Source organism: Xenopus laevis, chromosome 6S (genome assembly GCF_017654675.1).
Source record: "Xenopus laevis strain J_2021 chromosome 6S, Xenopus_laevis_v10.1, whole genome shotgun sequence".
In the NCBI taxonomy this organism is placed as follows: domain Eukaryota; kingdom Metazoa; phylum Chordata; class Amphibia; order Anura; family Pipidae; genus Xenopus; species Xenopus laevis.
The window spans coordinates 108,709,021-108,728,214 of record NC_054382.1 but is presented as its reverse complement, the minus strand read 5'-3'; the positions used below and the strand labels follow the sequence as shown (position 1 = coordinate 108,728,214).

The window sequence follows — 19,194 nt, the reverse complement described above, 5'->3', positions numbered from 1 at the left end:
CTCAAATAATTTGCTTTTATTTTTAAGCTACTTAAAACCTAAGCATTTAACTTAACCCTAAAAATGCAAGTTTACATTTGTATTTCTTTGCTGACTGAGAAAATGCTATGAAATAAAACAACGGAGCTTACCTTCTGGTTTAAACAAACTATCGATTTTATGTTGGCCTTTAACGTCATGTGAATATCCTTAGTGGCTGCCAGTTTCTCCCTCAAAAGGCTTGGATAATCATGGTTAATGAAAATGAAATACAAATTCTGGTCAGGCTTTATAGGTTGAACAGTAAATAATAGATGCTACTGTACATACAAATCTCAAGATACAGTATGTAATTTTTTAAAAAAAAAAATCTTAATAGAATAGCTTACACATACAGTAAGCTGACTTAAATGTAAGGTCACATTCCACCACAATCAAATAAATACAAGTTTTAACACCTTAACAGCATGTAATAATTGCATTACTATTCAAGCACCCAATGACTCAAATAGTACCTGAAAGCATAAGAAGCACATATGATTATTTTTCATTTTTTACAACTATCTGCCTGCTCTATGTACAATTGACCACAAGTAATCAACTTTGTAAAGCATGCAATTGGTCTACCTTGTTCTTTATGTATTATGTGACACTAAGGGGCACATTTACTAAGCTCGAGTGAAGGATTCGAAGTAAAAAAACGTAGAATTTCGAAGTTTTTTTTTGGGTACTTCGACCATCGGATAGGCTACTTCGACCTTCGACTACCACTTCGACTTCGATTCGAACGATTCAAATTAAAAATTGTTCGACTATTCGACCATTCGATAGTCGAAGTACTGTCTCTTTAAAAAAACTTTGACTACCTACTTTGCCACTTTAAACCTACCGAGCTACAATGTTAGCCTATGGGGACCTTCGCCATAAGTTTTCTAAGCTTTTTCTGATCGAAGGAAAATCCTTCGATCGATGGATTAAAATACTTTGAATTGTTCGATTCAAAGGATTTCATCGTTTTTCCTTCGATCAAAGTATTTGCGGTAAATCCTTAGACTTCGATATTTGAAGTTGAAAGATTTTACTTTGAGGCTCGAATATCGAGGGTTAATTAACCCTCGATATTCGACCCTTAGTAAATGTGCCCCTAACACTTGAGGATTATTCATTTATCTAGATATATTCACCAAAAATGATCAAATTCATACTTATATAGCTACATAGTATATAGTTATACATCATTTGGGTTGAATAAAATAATAAAAGTTCATCAATTACAGCCCCTACAAATGTCCCCAGTACACGCACACACTGGATACATATATATATATATATATATATATATATATATATATATATATATATATATATATATATATTTTTAAATATAAAAAGTGATAGCTGCACTAATCTTAGGGAAAATCAAATTGTCAAAACTTTGTAAAATATAGCTGCTAACATTGTTTGTTTAATATTAGGCAAGTCGGTAACATGCAAGTTAAAGTAATAGACAAAAAACCCAAGAAGGGCTCCTCCCGACATTAAAGGCAGCTGTTATAGGCAGAAACACAAGCAAAATGCAATGGGTGAGTTTTTTGTCTTCTGCAACATTCTTGTCCACTGCACGTCATTTTTTTTTTTTGCTGTTTTTGCCAGCAGCGAAATTTGCTGTAAAACAATACATGGTAAAAGTAAAATAACTCATCACGAAATATGACTCCAAGACAGCAAACTTGTGTACTGGAATTAAAAATAGTGTTGAGAACAGTAACAGACAATGTCAGTGTGTGAGTGTGTGTGTGTGTCTAGCAATAATATCAGATTTGTTTTGTCCAAGTTGAATTTTGGAAAAAAGAGGATATCCAGTATAGAAGAGAAGCAGTTGAATACTTAATTAAGAGAGAGAGAGAGAGAGAGAGAGAGAGAGAGAGAGAGAGAGAGAGAGAAGCAGTGGTCTAATGCAGAGAATTAAACTTGCTGTTTTATCCAAAAAAGTTCCAGAGAAAGAGTGGTTAGAGGGGTATGACCAGTTCCAGGAAATTGCTGTGCCTTGTATGAAGAAACAGTAGGATGTCACAGAGAGCTGTTGATGAACCGCTGGGTGAAAGCAGCAAAGAGTTCAAGGAGTATTAGTATGGAGAATTATCATTTAGATTTAGTAGACAGAAGGTCAATGGAGTGCAGTTTCAGTTGAATGTAATAGATACAACTGTACCTGAACATTATGAAGGTATAGATTTTTCAAATCAGTAAATGCCGTATATTGAATGAATGAAAACCTGCATGGTACCAAAATTAAATGATTCCATTTTATAGAGCCATAACACAATAGGACTCATAACTCTCCCAGCCCCAGAAATCAGGCAGGGGGGAAAATACCATGTCAATAAGACAAATACAAATAAAACACCATGTCAATAAGACAAATACAAATAAAAAAAATATGCACAAATACAATTAGAAAGAATTTAGTGAGGAAACAGATGTAGGAGATCAGTATTAATGGGCGAATTTGCGCCGTTTCGCGGGAAAATTCGTGAATTTCGTGAAATGGCGAAAAATTTGCGAAATGGCGCCGGCATCTCGTTTTTGACGCTGGTGCCCGTTTTTGACGCCAAATTTTTTCAGGCGAATTTTCGCTGGCGTTTCGCGAATTTGTTCGCTGGTGGCGAATCGCGCAAATTCGCAGCGAATTCGCCCATCACTAGAGATCAGCACAACGTCTGGCTGGTAACATCATAAAATACAGAACACAAAATATTGGGGCAATCCTGCACTTACATTTTGGCTGTGATTATTACAGATTTGTTCCATAGTTAAACATTTCCTTCAAATCTACTTAATGATCACCACAACTTCTCAGCATTGTCTGCAATAGATGGCATCTTGTTTCCCAAATCTGGGGCAGAAAAATGTCATACATCTCCAGATGAACATCTGACACCTGCAACTGAGCTCAGAGTTTGGAAAATATCTTCAATTAGTCAGAAGCCTTTAGATTTTTAGAGTTAGACAGCAACGTTATTCAAATTTAGTCATTGGAAAAAGCCTAAATAAGGATTGTGTATTTTATTCGCAAATAGGTTCAGGTGAAGTCATTACGTGAAATCAAAGCAAGGAAAGAAAGGCAGATGGCACCCAAGCATGCAGATCTGACAGCATGTCCTTATGACAGGCAGAGACAGCTTCAAAGTTCCTTGTAACTTGCCTCTGGAGTCTGTCAAGAGAGATGCTGTAACAGCACAAGTAGAAAAACATTCAAGGATAGTGCTAATGGCAGGATGTGTAGTACTTAACACATCCTTGTTTATAATAGTATGAACAAGGGCAAACATATTTGTGATTAAATATGCATTAGGTGACGGTAAAGAGGGTTGAGTTGAATCCCTCATTGCCTTTCGCACAAATTGTGCTTATTTTCTGAAATGGCATGTTATTCAGGCATTTCATCTATGCAATTTAAGTGCATTTTAAAAGAACAGAGGTTACATAGGAAAGTGGATAATGCCATCAGAGCCCTTTGTCAAAAATATCTACATACCTTTGATGTTTCTTGTAATAAAGCTCTTTGTTGGTGAAGATTGCCTGTGCCACCTAATAGAATCGACATCTACCCATACTGTCACATAAAGTCTTAATTTACACTTATTAATTAAGACTATGCATTCAATGTGAACCAGAAAATAAGCAATTCATCAAATAGACTTCCTTAGTAATGTGTATATCTCTATCCTTTTTCTATCATAGTGCAGACATTTATAATTTATACCTGAAATATTATAGTCCCCCCATTACTGGTCTGTGCTAAAAATATGATGGTTTTCCCCTGGCATGTTAGAAAAATACTTTATATATGCATGGAAAGTTTACAGAAGTAGGTATGCGTATATAAAGCATCAACACAAGGGCACATTCTCTAGAGATTTCTTTTTATTTATCTAATGGAAACAAGAGAAGACTATGTAGTGGGTAATGATATTCCAGTTATAAAATGTATTTTCCTTCTGTCTAGAAATTATTGCCTGCACAATGTCCCTTGCAATAGATGTCTACTGATCATTTATTGTGCCATAATTCTCCTTTTTTTCACCCAATACACTCCTGCCACTCTTAGTGAGTAAGTGTCCCCTTAAATAGGTGTATTTTGAGCTGTGCACTAGCTGTGAGAAGCAAGATCCGACAGTGACCAAATAGGGAAAAAAGTGTTATGTCATCATTGGGGAAAAAAAATCTATTTTTTTCATCATCAAAAGATGCATCATATCATGTTGCAGTTCAGCAGGAAGATGGAAGATAGCTCTGGTGGCTGTTTGGCCTTCATTGCAGTTTGTGCATTGCACACTACTATACTAGGCTGAACATGTGTGTGGTGTTGATGGAGCCCTTGGCCGGTCTGGCATTTTAACCATGCCTTGCATTTTATAATGTGTAGAACACACAGTAGTTAACAAAGGCAGAGCAGGAACAGGCCTGGACTGGCCCGGTAGCCGCTCACCTAAAAATGAAAATGAGGTCTGTCTTTAATATAAAATTAGGAAATGGCTTTAGAAATGTAAATGAGTTGTCTGTAACAGACACCCACAGCTAAACTGATGCGTGCATTTGTTAATCCACATTCAGGTGCTATGGGGTTGGACCAGGAACTCTACTATCTACCCAATTTCCATGCAGAAGGGGTAATCCCACCTCTTGCCTATCCAAGCAGTCTAGTTTTGCCTGCCCCTTAGCCTCAGTACTCAATTGGAAAAGATGAGACTGTAAGCATTATTTTGGGGTCCATGTTGTATGTGGTGAGTTCATACTGGGATAAGGCTGCAGTTGCACTTTGCTGATCTGACTTCAAAATCACACCGGCATGGAACTGGAGCCAAACTTTACAGACAGGCTAGTTTATGCGGTAAAAAATTGCTGCTTTTTTACAAGAGTGACTGAGGGAATATACTGTAAAGATAGGGCCACTAATCCAATGAAACGAATAGACATGATAGAAACTGGGGTGAGATACTTGTTGCAAGTGCCAGTTTCAACACACAGGTTATATAATAATGCTGCAGATTCTATTCTAATAGACCCCTGCTTGGTCCAGGAAATAGAGCTCTATTAATTAATAAACAGTAGATCAATTTAACATTGAGGTTGGAAATATTTATCATGCGCATGAATACATGGGCTACTTTATTTTTTTTGTAACTCATATTTTATTTGTTTTCACAATAAAATACAATATAGACATTTATCACCTGGAATTTTTGTCTTTTTGTACAGTAATGTCCCTTTCACACAACAATATTCCAAACTTAAAAAGATTATAAAAACAAAAAAAGGATGAAAAAGTTATTTAAATGGTTAATAAGAAGATGAAAAAAAAAAAAAAAAAAAGCAAAAACTAGGAGGCAACTCTTCAGTATGAAAAAAAAAGGTCAACATTTCAGGTTTCAGCATCTTTAATGGTCATATTGTAATCCCAATTACCCCATATGTTACTGTGTAACTGTAAAATATTGTTTATTCTAGCAGTCATTTCCTAAAATTTTTTGTTTTTTTCAAGTCTGGAAATTACCTGGATCGTGGGGATTGTTGGAGTTCTCCATTTAGAAGTTATTGCCAGCCGAGCTGCTGTGGCATCTTGGTTGAACCACTTATGGGCTGCATTATTAAGTTTTGGGATAGGAAGAGCTAACAATAAATGAGGCATTTCTATAACTATGAGTGTCTTAAATACACGTTATTAAGTTAACTACTTCTGCCCAGAAGTTTGTTAATTTCAGACAGGCCCATAAAATATGATGTAACTAACCTTTGTTTTGACACCCTCTCCAGCATAATGGGCTGCTTTGCGGGAACATTTTAGAAAGTCTATTGGCGTGAGATACCACTTCAACATAGTTATATATTTCTTTTTGTTGTGTACAAACTACTATTTTACAGGCATTCTCCCATATTTTACCCCAATGGGATAAAGTCAGGTCCTTATCCCATATCGACTCCCAATATTGCATATAGGCATGCTTGGGGAATGGATCCTCCAGAAGGATATTCATTAGATTATATAGCTGGGAAATAAGACTACCTCCCAAAATGTTCTCATAAACAGTTAACTGAATCTGGGGACACTGCCTGAATAGAGCTGTTATATAATGTTTAATTTGAACATATTCCATTTTTCTATCCGACCCCCAATTACATTTAGTGTAAAGTTCGTCATATGTATACAGTTTACCCCCTAATGGATTGATAAAGTGTTTGATTCTAGATAGAGCGTAACTATCCCATTCTGCTTGAAATAATTTGCTCTGACCCGGTTTAAACTCTGGATTTGCTGAAAGTATAGTCAATGCTGAAGGGAACTTACAAATCTGATATTTTTTGAGACATTGTTTCCATATTGCTAAAGTAAACTTTATGGGCTTCGGAGCTAAGGCTGGTAGTTGCACCTTAGGTTTGTTATTCAGAATCAAATTATTGATGTGGTAGGGGTGCATCCATATGGACTCTAGCTTAGCCCACTTGGTAGGTGGTTGTGGTTGTAGCCATGCTAATGTTTGGTGTAGATGCGATGCTTCATAGTATTTTTGTATATCTGGCACTGCTAAAGCACCTTGATTTTTCCCAGCTAGTAAAACAGAGCGCGGTATTCTAGCTCTTGTGGCACCCCAAATAAACTTGAATATTAATTTTTGTATATAGCCCAATTTGAAGTAGAGATTTGAACCGGAATAGTTTCAAATAGGTATAATAGTTTGGGAAGAACAGTCATTTTAACTGCAGCTATGCGACCTAGCCATGAAATGTTAAATTGCTTCCACTCCTGCATGTCCTTTGAAATCTGTTTCACCAAGCGCATAAAATTTACTTGATATAGTTGATGGTAGTGTAGTGTTAACTTTACTCCCAGATAATTTATATATGATGTTTGCCCTTTGTATTGGCATTCAGCTTGTAGGGCCTTCTTTGAGTTTTCATCTATATGAAAAGCCAGTGCTTCTGATTTTGCCCTATTTATTTTATATCCCGCCACCACACTATAAAGATGTAAGAGATTATGTAAATTAGGCAAGGAGATAAAGGGGTTGCTGAGTGTTAATAAGACATCATTGGCAAAAAGTGATATTTTATACTCCTCGCTCCCCACTTTTATTCCCGAGACATCCGGATGTTCCCTTATTCTAGCTGCTAATGGCTCTATACTGAGCGCGTACAACAAAGGGGAAAGTGGGCAACCCTGCCTCGTACCATTTCTGATGTGGATTGGAGTTCCTTCATCTCCATTAATTTCAAGTAGGCAGAGGTTTTTGTATATAGTCTATCGCCCTGCGCATGTTATCCCCTGCCTGCCTCCCTGTCACAAAACCAACCTGGTCAGGGTTGATCAGTCTGGGTAATAGTGGAGTTAATCAATGTGCTAGTAATTTAGTAAATATTTTTAAATCGCTGTTGAGAAGTGCTATAGGCCTATAACTTCTGTATAATGATAGATCCTTTCCTTCCTTAGGCAGCACAGTTAAGTAGAAGGATAACATTTAATCTAGAATATTCTCTTTCTCAGTGGTGACTTCCTTATTGAGGTCATCTAGTTCCTCTTTAGAGAGGGTAGGTAAATGGCAATCCTCCAAATATTTAGCTATGAGTGGTGATTTAGACTCTTTTGAGCTTGTTTCTTTAGGGAAAAGGTTGTATAGAGTGGTATACTAGGTATGGAAAGCCCGTGAGATTTGGGAAGGATTATGTAGAGCTTCCCCAGTATTAGATTGTATTGTTAATATTTGGGTTTGTCTGGAACGCTTTCGTAATTGGTTTGGTTTGGGGTACCAACGTAGGAGCCCTGTAGCAATATATAATGTCCTTTTGGATCGGCTATTTCCTTTGTTATTATTAGGGGGCAATCCTTATGAACCAGTATCATAACCCCTGCTTTTTTGTGGGGACCTCAGGCCTGATAAATTCTAGGATATAGGTGAGAATTAAATTATTTATTATCAGAGGCCTTAAAATGCGTTTCCTGAAGGAATGCCACCTCTGCTTTAAATCTTCGAATTTCTTTCAGGGTTAAGGTTCTTTTTTTTTTTAAGGTTCTTTTTCTATTAAGTCCTTTTACATTTAAGGAAATTAATCGAAAATTTTTTGATATTGCTCTTTAAAGCTCATAAGTTGGTGTAAGTATACCTTGCATAAGCACATCAATATAAATCTCAACCCAGGTAATACACAATATGTCTACAATTGATCTATCATGTTTTTGCCATTGAAATAAACTTATGAACTAAAAAATGGAATATCTTCTAATGGATGCAAAAAGAAAATAAGGGGTCCCCCTTAAATATCCAGGCCATTTCCTGGAAGTGAGATGGGCTACTTTGATACTTTTGCCAGTGGTGTTTTTTCCTCCCAGTCTGGCACTGAGCAGGAGTATACTAGGTTTACAAGCTCCGATACCATAATTTGTAAGTATATGACCCTCTTCTTTATATCAACACTGAGTGGTCATTGCACCTGATCACTGAGATCAGCACTCAGTATCAAGCAGTCTGAGGGTAACAGGGCTGGATCTAAGGGCAGGCAGAAGAGGCATGTGCCTAGGGCTGGGAGGCTACCAAGCACGAACCTTTTCTGTTGCCTGCCCATAGTCAGTGCCCATAGCCCCTCACAGCCTGGAGGTGTTTTGGTCCCCTGTAGTCCAAGTGTGCAGTTGCTTATTTGCGAGTGTGTCGGGGGGGGGGGCAAAGCAGCCAACTAGGGTGCCTAATGGGCTTGGCCAGGCACTGGATGGTTAATTATGCAAATAAGAGGTTGTGTTCAGGAACCTTCGATTTTTGAGTGCAAAACATATATTCCTATTTTTGATCTCTGACCAAGTTTTAACCCACAAATTAAGATCCAGCTGCCATGTCAGATTTAGAGGCATAAAGGAAATACATGTATACCAGCCCCCATCATTTCAATGATCTGTTTATTTATTTTCAAGTTATATAACAAGATTTAAGAGAAGAATATATATATATATATATTTTTTATTTATTTATTTTTTTTGTTCCTGAAGACGGCTCCAGCGGTCGAGCTGAAACGTTGATCAATAAAAGTTTTTTTATTTTTGTATAAAGACCTGTTGGTGCGGTTTTTCTTTATGCTTATATATATATATATATATATATATATATATATATATATATATATATATATATATATATATATATATATATATATATATATATATATATATATATATATATTCATATATACAATCAGACAATCCAATATGGTTACTGTTCGTAATATACAGTATTATGTACATTATGTAACAAGTAAACTAACATTGAAAAGAGTCAGTTTAATCTGGGGGGGTGAGGTGATTAACCCCATAACTTCCAAGAGATTCAGTTATACAGCCAATATAGTATTATTTTGCTATGTGTGGTTTTGTGAAGTAATAGCTTTGCCAGTGCTCATATCATCAAACAAGAAGTCACCTTTTTTATCCACTGAAAAGTCCAAGGTTTTGCATGGTGCTGCAGACAGCTGGTCACCAATATGGATCCATGTAGCTAGTAACTATCATGTACAAAGTACTGTTTTATTATTACAAAGAAAAAAATGAAATGAAAAAATTTGAATTATTTGCTCAAAAAGTACCATATGCAAGATTTTCTGGATAACGGCTTTCCAGATAAGGGATTGAATTGTATCCTGTAAAAGGCTTTATGATATAGTATATTTGGATTTTTTTTCCTCTAGAAGAAATGATGTTGGAATTTAATACATACAGTAAGTTAAGTTCCAAAATGAACTTTGCCCACCAAAGTTATTTTCAATTGTTGTTGTTATTGCTTTGAAATATTCTTAAATCCTCCTTTTGACGGACATTGTTCCTTAATATTTATTTCAAGCTATGCAATGTTTATATTTTTGAGGTTTAAAAAAAAATCTAATATTATTAATAATAAAAAGTACATACTATTTCATATTATTTCAGAGCAATTTCCACGGAAATGAGTGTGTTGGAAGGAGTTGGATATGCAGGTCTCTTATTTATAACTGGATTTGCAGTTCCATTGTCAGATTCGTATTGTTCCCAGAAGCAATATTAATCATAAAAGCCAGCAGTAATAGGCAGAAAACGGTAGATTCTAGTATACCTCAAAGTCGGGTTGCATTTGTTTGGAATATATACAGTACATGCTTTCATGACAGAATAAACATCCTTCAGATGAATTAGAAAGTGTATTTATTTTTTATTTAAATATACACTTTTGAAGTTCTATGAGTACCATAAGCTTAGTACTAATATTAGCAGCTCCGTTATATGGGATATATGCTAAATATCTGATTAGAAGTTGAGTGCAAATTGAAAAACAAACCACTTTTCCACTTTCCCTTGCTCAGCTTAGCCAAGCTTTGTTGCTCTGTTTGCCTTCCATACCTACTGTGTTAGGACTTACGCATTCTCCTGCTTTACTTTTCAGCTAAAGAATATTTGTCACATAAAGAAATGGCTCTTTCCGCTTCAAGAAGCAAACCAGCCATTTCCTCTTATCATAGGGTATCTAGGCGTGTGCTTATTTTTTCTGAGAGCATGCTGTGCTGGTATAGCATCCTCCGTTGTTATTCCAGTATATTAATGAAATTGTAATGGAAAAAGGAAATTGCATACAACTGGTAATATTGTCACAGCATATACATCATTTTTGTTGTGTTTGTCACAGAATCTTAAATTCTTTCCCTATCTTAACTTCCACAAACATAAATGACGGATTTCTTTCCATATTCTGTGCTCTGACATTTGCAGTAAATTTAATTTATAATAGTGTACCCAGTATCCACTGCTGCACTGTCATTGAGATTATTGAAATGATAGTTCTGCAAGATAATCTATCAGTCCAAACTGCAGGACTTGGGCCGATCTCGTCTATATTAAAATTACCTCCACCATAAAAAATAGTCATAACTCTTCTTCTTTCTTTTACAACTTTCCCTTCTGTTTTGAGTTTTGTGAATAATTGCATTGTGCTGATCAAAAACAATTTCTAATGTACTCCACACACCGCCATTGATCACTGTAAGTACTAATATCTAAATAAAAAAATATGTTTATGTTTCAAACCAAAACTGACATCTCTATAATAAGATGCTGTGTTCCCAGCCCAGAAGATTCTTTTTTTTTCCCAAGCTCGCAGAGAGAATTTAGATGCTTGTATAACTATAAACATGACATGAACAAGCTTCTAAGATTAAACAATTATGAAATGATTATCTTGCTGAAACTAAAAAGTGATTCCTTTGGTCTTTATTCAAGTGTAACATAAGAATAGCAAAGATAACACTTGTTAGGAAGATATTTCATCCAGCATTCTCAGCCATCTTAACTGATACAGAAATGTTTAATATAAGTAAACATCTAATATTTGCCTGCATAGCAGCCTTAAACAACAAGAAATAATGACATTTTATCTTTTAAGATATATTGTCCAGTGTATACAAAGGAATAATGTGTTTTTCGTAAAATGAAAGCTCTGGCGATAAGATGGACAAAGGAGCGTTGGTTCTGCATGTGCCTGTATATGGACTTCCCACAGAGGCCTGTGTGGATACACAATGAATAAATGTCTGTACTGAGACTGCTGAGAGCATACACACATGGAGAAAGAGATGAATCTGACCACAGAAACTGATGGTCTGGAACAAATGCATCTGCAGGTAGGCAGACAAATTGCCCACTTGAACATTGGAGCACACAGATTGCCAAGTACTGGGTCAACAGTTATTGACTGATAATGAACCATTAACACGGTATAGTAATAACATCTTTCCAATATGTGTAACTTAATGTGCACCATACCATTACATTATTATAAACACACATTTATAATGTGCCAATTTTGCTCTGGAAAATAGATGGGTGTATACATAGAACATACTGATAACATACAAGTATTGAGCATTACAAGAGGTACAGTAGAGAGGGCCCTGCTCATTGGAGTTTACAGTCTTGAAGGAGAAGGGGGTATGTATGTATGCATGTATAAATGTATTTGTAAAACGCTGTTTAGGAGCCGCAGTACAATATAAATAAAAGTACAATATACTGTATAAAATTCACACAGGGAGGACAAGTCAGACAATCAATACAATAAATAAATATACACAGGACACAGAGCTTAAGTACTATGTGATAATAGATACAGTAGGAAGGAGGTCTCTGTCCCTTAGAGCTTACAGTCTTAGTGGGTGGGTGGCTAACATACAGGCATACATTGGAGGGGAAAAAGTGCAGAAGGTAAAGGCATTGTCCAATAGGTACCAGGACTAGACTAATGTTCTAGTGCTCCAAAAGGTGAAGAGATGTGAGTCAAGGTGTTCAGGTGAGCAACATCAAGAGTCAACTGAGTAATAGCATTAAGTAATTAGTCAGATGACTGAGAGAAAGCAATCAGAGCAGAACTTGCCGCTAAGTGTTCTTTATTAGACACAACATGTTTCGGGCAGGTGCCCTTTATCAAGTGTACAAATAGTTTGTGATAACAAGCTTATAAAGGGTAAAACAGGAAGTGAGGTCACATTCAAGGTATGTGAATCAATGGTAAATATGTGCAAGCATTAGAGGTAATTAGAGTCCTTTACGCCAAAGTCCTTGATTTAATTCAATCCATAGTATGGTATCTTCTGGAAACAATTCCACATAGTCTCTTCAAATAAGTATTGAAAAAATGTGTAGTACTCAAGGAACTGCCCATTGCTGGGCCTACCACAAAATATCCTGATAAATGACTCTATTAGTATGGAGGAAGAGAAATGCCCATTATTCTTACCATTAGCCGTACATATAATGTAACTATCTTGGGCTCAGAAATCAGTTATCTGGAAAAAAAAAACAAATCAGGCATCAGTAACAAGGAAAAGTAACAAAAACTTTTTATACACTGTACAAGTAAGAAGCAACATTGTCACAGTGTCAAAGGAAGCATTTCACACTCCAGCTGTCATTCATTCCATTTGGATACATTGTGTCTAATGAACAGTAACTCCAAAAAATTAAAGTGTTTTAAAGTAATGAAAATATCATGTACTGCTGCCCTGCAATGGTAAATCTGATCTGTTTGCTTCAGAAGCACTACTATAGTTCATATAAACAAGCTGCTGTGTAGCAATGGCGGAAATTGAAAAACGGCTATATGGCAAAGGTTGACTAATGGATAATAGATAACACCATTAGACAGACAGAGCTTATTTGCTATCTGCTGTGTAACCTGAGCCTTTTTTCCTTTGAATGGCTGCCCCCATTGCTACACAGCATCTTATTTATATAAACAATAGTAGTGTTTCTGAAGCAAACACAGCAGTTTTACCAGTGCAGGGCAACATTGCATTATATTTTCATTACTTTAAAACACTTTTATTTTTTGACATTACAGTTCCTTTAATCCAGTATGCTTCCCTCTGTAGTATTTTCTTTTTAGGGTTCCCACCTCTACACAGGGGACTAATTACTTCGACTATAGCCCATCTTAACTGTCACTTATTATGGTTAGCATCATTAAAATGTCTGGACACAGTAGTATCCGTGGCTGTTCCTTTCTTATAGTTTCGTATATTTCTTTTGTGTTCTTTAATATTGAGTTTTCACAGTTCTTATGGTCTGGCCAATTTTGGACATTTTAATATGTAAATCACATTGCTTGTATCACAGGTGGCAAAGTGTTTTAATTTTACTGGTGTGCCATTTGCAGGGTGTCGCAAGGTATCTCCTTTAATGATGGAGGAGCAACAGTTACAATTTAAACAACCAAATGTTTCCATCTTTGGTTGGCCTTTGTGGCCCCTTTCATTCGGGGGGAATTGATCTCCGAAGGGCATAATATATCTTGGAGGCTTCTCCCTTTCTTGTAGCTGAATACTGGAGTTTTTGCTAAGGGACCCCTGAGTGTTTTTTCTTGTTGTAATAGTGGCCAAAATTTGTGAACAATCGGTTCAATTTCTTTACTCTGTGTATTATACTGGCTTACAAATGGGAAAAATGTCCTTTCTTTCTTTTGGTTTGTATTTAAGTAACTCATTCCTTGGAATTGTACCCACCTCTTTAACACAGTTTTCAATATTTCTAGGTTTGTACCCTCTTTTAAGAAATCTGCGTTTGAGGGTGTCCACTGCCTTTGTATAGTAATCGTCTTCAGACGTAATCTTGGGTGCCCTTATGAACTGGCCCTTAGGGATTGCTCTAATTATTTTAGGGGCATGAAAACTGGATGCTAGCAAGATATTGTTTTTTTCCGTATTGTTACGGTAAAGGTTAGTACTAATGTTGCCATTGGCAATTGTTATTGTAACATCAAGGAAGTTTATACAGTGGCCCCCTGTTTCCGTAGTAAATTTAATGGTGGTATGAGCTTTATTAGCCTGGGTTATCATTTCCATGAAGGCTAACTCTGGGCCATCCCATAGGACGAGAATATCGTCCACAAATCTGTAAAAACCAGTCATGTACTGTATAAAAGGTGCACAAAGGAACAACTGTTTTTCGATTCTGTGGACAAAAATATTGGCCATCGACGTACCTTGTTTTTGCCAGTAAAATTCCCCAGGGAATAATAGTAATAGCATTAGCATTACTATGAGTAGTATTAAACTTAGATGGCAGTGGCATATTGTGTATATTGAAGGAAAGGTAGGCTAGTTGACTCTAAGGGGCCGATTCACTAACTTCGAGTGGAGGATTCGAAGGTAAAAAACTTCGAATTTCAAAGTTTTTTTTGGGCTACTTCGACCTTCGACTTCGAATCGAAGGATTCGTAGTAAAAATTGTTCGACTATTCGACCATTCGATAGTCTAAGTACTGTCTCTTTAAAAAAAACTTCGACCCCCTAGTTCGACATCTAAAAGCTACCAAAGTCAATGTTAGCCTATGGGGAAGGTTCCCATAGGCTTGGCTAACTTTTTTTAAACGGAGGATATTCCTTCGATCGCTGGATTAAAATCCTTCGAATCGTTCGATTCGAAGGATTTTATCGCTTGATCGAAGGAATTATCCTTCGATCGTTCGATCGAACTATCTGCGCTAAATCCTTAGACTTCGATATTCGAAGTAGAAGGATTTTAATTCCTAGTCGAATATCGAGGGTTAATTAACCCTCGATATTCGACCCATAGTGAATCGGCCCCTAAACGTTTGTACATTGATATGATAATGGAAACCCATCATCCAAAAAGGCCATCGCTCACAGACTCCATTTTATCCAAATAATCCAGTTTTTTAAAAAATAGTACCCTTTCTCTCTATAATAATAAAAAAGTACCTTGTACTTGATCCAAACTAAAATATAATTAATAGAAATAACCGTGGATAAGAACTTGGTCAAACGCAGTACATTGCAGTACATTTAAAGTGAAAACAGCCTATTGAGTTTATTTAATGTTTTATTGAATTTGTAGTAGACTTAAGGTATAATTATAGCCACTGCCAATCACCACCCCCAAGAAGTGAAAAAAATGTGTGTGTATATATATGTGTGTGTATATATATATATGTGTGTATATATATATATATATATCAATATACACAAAACTGGAGCACTCATCTAAATAATGGCAATCGCCTGGGTGCAGTATTCAAAGAATTAGGTAGACCAAATGTTGTACAAAAAACCGCACTACCAGGTCTTTTAAAGGTGCAAAAAAGGAAAATAAATAAATATTTTTCCTTTTTTGCAACTTGAAAAGACCTGGTAGTGCGGTTTTTTGTACAACATTTGGTCTATATATATATATATATATATATATATATATAAAGAGCAAAAAAAGCCAGCACAGCTCGTTTAAAAAGTCTTGTTGCCTGGGTGCTAACAGCAAAATAGTAATGTATATCTGGAAACAGGCGAGCACACACAGGTCTTAATTGAAAAACAAAAGGTGTTTATTAAACAAAAAACTGACGTTTCGGCTAGCACTCTAGCCTTTCTCAAAGAGAGAAAGGCTAGAGTGCTAGCCGAAACGTCAGTTTTTTGTTTAATAAACACCTTTTGTTTTTCAATTAAGACCTGTGTGTGCTCGCCTGTTTCCAGATATATATATATATATATCTATATATATCTATATATATATATATATCTATATATATATATATATATATATATATATATATATATATATATATATATATATATATATATATATATATATATATTTATTTATAATATGCACTGGAAGCTGGGGTGGACAAGCTAACTCCAGATGACCAGTTACATTAATCTTTTTCTATCTTAGCACAGCAATGCCTCCTATATTATAGTATTGAGTTCAGCCCACAGGCTCCATTCAAAGAATGAGCCCTACCCAATAAGACAGCCTTTCTCCAGTAAGTGAAGAAGAGGAGCTCTATGAACCTCAGATGTTTTCTAAGGAACCAACACAAGAATTCAAGGAAAATCTATAAGCATATCAAAATAGTCTGCTTGCATTTCAGCAACAGTATACATTTAAGAAAATTGAACACAGAAGCTTTATGTGCTACAGTTATCAAAATAAAATAAATAAGAGACTGATGAATTAAGGGAGAAGGTATGTAAGTCACTAGCCCAAACTACTGTACATAGCCAATCCATAAAGACATGCAAACAAATATAGCCTATTTATTGGGCTAGCCCACTGCTCATGACTTCCAATGAAATCAATATTGCAAAAAAATAGTAGGTTTGCTGGGAAATGTCTAGCAGCTGAGTGAGGAGGATAAATAACCCAAGTGATTCAAAATTCTTTACATTTGGTGAATCAAAGTGTTCTCCAGTCTGCTTTGAAGCTCCAATCAATCCAGCATAGTCCATATCAATAATTAACTCAAGCCCAGTCTGTTTCTTAATTAAAAGGTTACAAATCAATTTTGATTGAATGGGTCTTTTGATGAAGGAGATTCACTGAGATAAAATGATGCTGCTATTACAGCTGTAACGTTACATTGGCCAACTAAATTCCGCTTTGGTTTGCTTAAGCAGCACACTTGGGCTACATTTCTTAACTTTTACACTGAAAGAGATAATTTTGCATTTGCTGATGTGTTCTCTAACCAGTGTGGTAGAATTCACTCAAAAGGGCACCAGTGGTTCTTAAAACAAATAATAAATACTCCCTTCTTGCTTAAAAGGGGATCTCCAAGAGACTTCTGAATTTTCAATCTATTTCTTTTATACACTGGCGCATGGGAGGAAATTCAACTAACTCACACATCATTGTTGGTGCCTTCGTATTTTTCTAGTCTTCCACCCCTCGGAAACACTTGTTCACAGGTAGGTTTCACAACCCATATTGTTTATGGAAAACCAATATATTGGACATATTCATTTATCTCTTGCAAACATTGTGTTTGCTGTTGAAAATGCAAGGTCACCCATTCCCATTTAGAAGAAAAGAGGTTCCGCCTAAATATTCAGAAGAGGTTTTTACAGTGAGAGCTGTGAAGATGTGGAATTCTCTCCCTGAATCAGTTGTACTGGCTGATACATTAGATATCATATATATATATATATATATATATATATATATATATATATATATATATATATATATATATATATATAATCTACAGTCTGGTCATTTCCCTATGGGACCAGACTGTAAATTATATCCCTATAAACGACGCGTTCTGATGTCAGAACGCGCCGTTTCTAAGCTAGAGAGAGTGAGCACTTGCCGCTGCTGCTCTCTTCCTCCACTCTGCCCCCCTTCTTTCTAATTCCCTGCCTCAGCTCTTCCTTACCACCGGCGCGCTCCTCCTGTCTCACTATCTCTCGGCTGCTTCACTCTCAGGTCCTGCTCTACCTGCCCCCTCAATGTCTGTTTAGTCTAGGTCCCGCCTCACACGATCGCTTAATGGGCTCCCTCCTGTTCGCACAGTGCCTCTCCGTGTCTCTCCTTGTATTGCTCCCCCTCCCTTTCACCCACCATCTTAAAGGGCACCTATCACAGCCAAAATCAAACACATATTAATAATCTGACCAGTACAAGCTAAACCTGTTTAATCAAACTACATATATAGTTTTTTGAAAAAACTGCAGGTTTTAAAAAAATCCCTTACTTTGTCAAATGGGTTCTTTCACTGAGGGAGGCCATATTGAGACTCTAACAGAGACTCTAATATGCAAATTTCAGGAGCATGCTCAGATTGTAACACTGCTTTGAGTATTCTACCCAGAATGCCTTGTTTTAGTAAACTCCTCCACTAGAACTATCCACTAGAAGTGCTGCCACCTGCTAACTCCAGCAGGTGGCAGCACTACTGTACAGCAGCTAACACAGGTTTGGCTGATTTGAAAATAGCTTAGAAGGGTTGATAAGCAAACAAGGAATTTGAACTGAGCATGTGCGAGATTTCAGAGCTACAGTTGGCTGGGAAGATATAGGTAGGAGGAGCCAGTGAAATCCAAGATGCCTGCCTCAGCTAGAACTGCAGTGGAGATAGGGGAGATCTTGCAGAAGGAATAGTGAGCTGATCATTTACATTATACAAACAATTCTAACTGTTTTAAAAATCGGATTTCTTGAACTTTCACATAGTGTATTTACTTAGTAAATGATTCTGGTCATGATTGGTGCCCTTTAACTTTCACTTTCATGGTCCTCCGTGTCGACTGTTCAGTCTCCCTCACACAATCTCCGGTATTGCTCCACCTCCAACCCTCATTCTCCAGTCCTCTGACACTTTCCTTCCCCTCACCTTCCTCCTCCCCTGCAACTGACGTGACCCAGAGCAGGATACAACGTATATTGGAAAAAAAACTGATGGATTTCAAAAACAGGTACTTTTCCACAAAAAAATAACTACAAGGATAAAATTAAGTAAGTGGGTGGGGAAGGAAAACAGCATTAAAACCGTAAAAACCTTGTGCTTTTATATGGTCACATAACTCCTCGGTGACTAATAATATCTTTATAAATTACAGTAGGGGGTACATTATCCACTATATATATATGTAAGGTTGAACTTGATGGACGTGTGTCTTTTTTCAACCTAACTTACTATGTTACTACAGATATATACACATAGTAAAAGTGTTGCTTTGCAGTTGCTGGAAGGACTTACACAGCCAATAAGTCCCTAAAGAATTTTCATGAATTGGCTTTACTGTCGATTTAATATATTTTCCATTTTCCATTTCTATCGTGGCAAAAAGTTTCTTCTTCACGTTATTAATACTTGAACATATGCAAGTTTACGTAAAGAGAAATAAAGTACTATGTAA

The 19,194-nt window shown here is 36.3% G+C and overlaps 1 pseudogene; it reads right to left on the bottom strand.

Moving 5' to 3' along the window:
* The window catches only part of LOC121395120, a 304,569-nt pseudogene that overhangs the window by 7,999 nt on the left and 277,376 nt on the right, over positions 1 to 19,194 (bottom strand).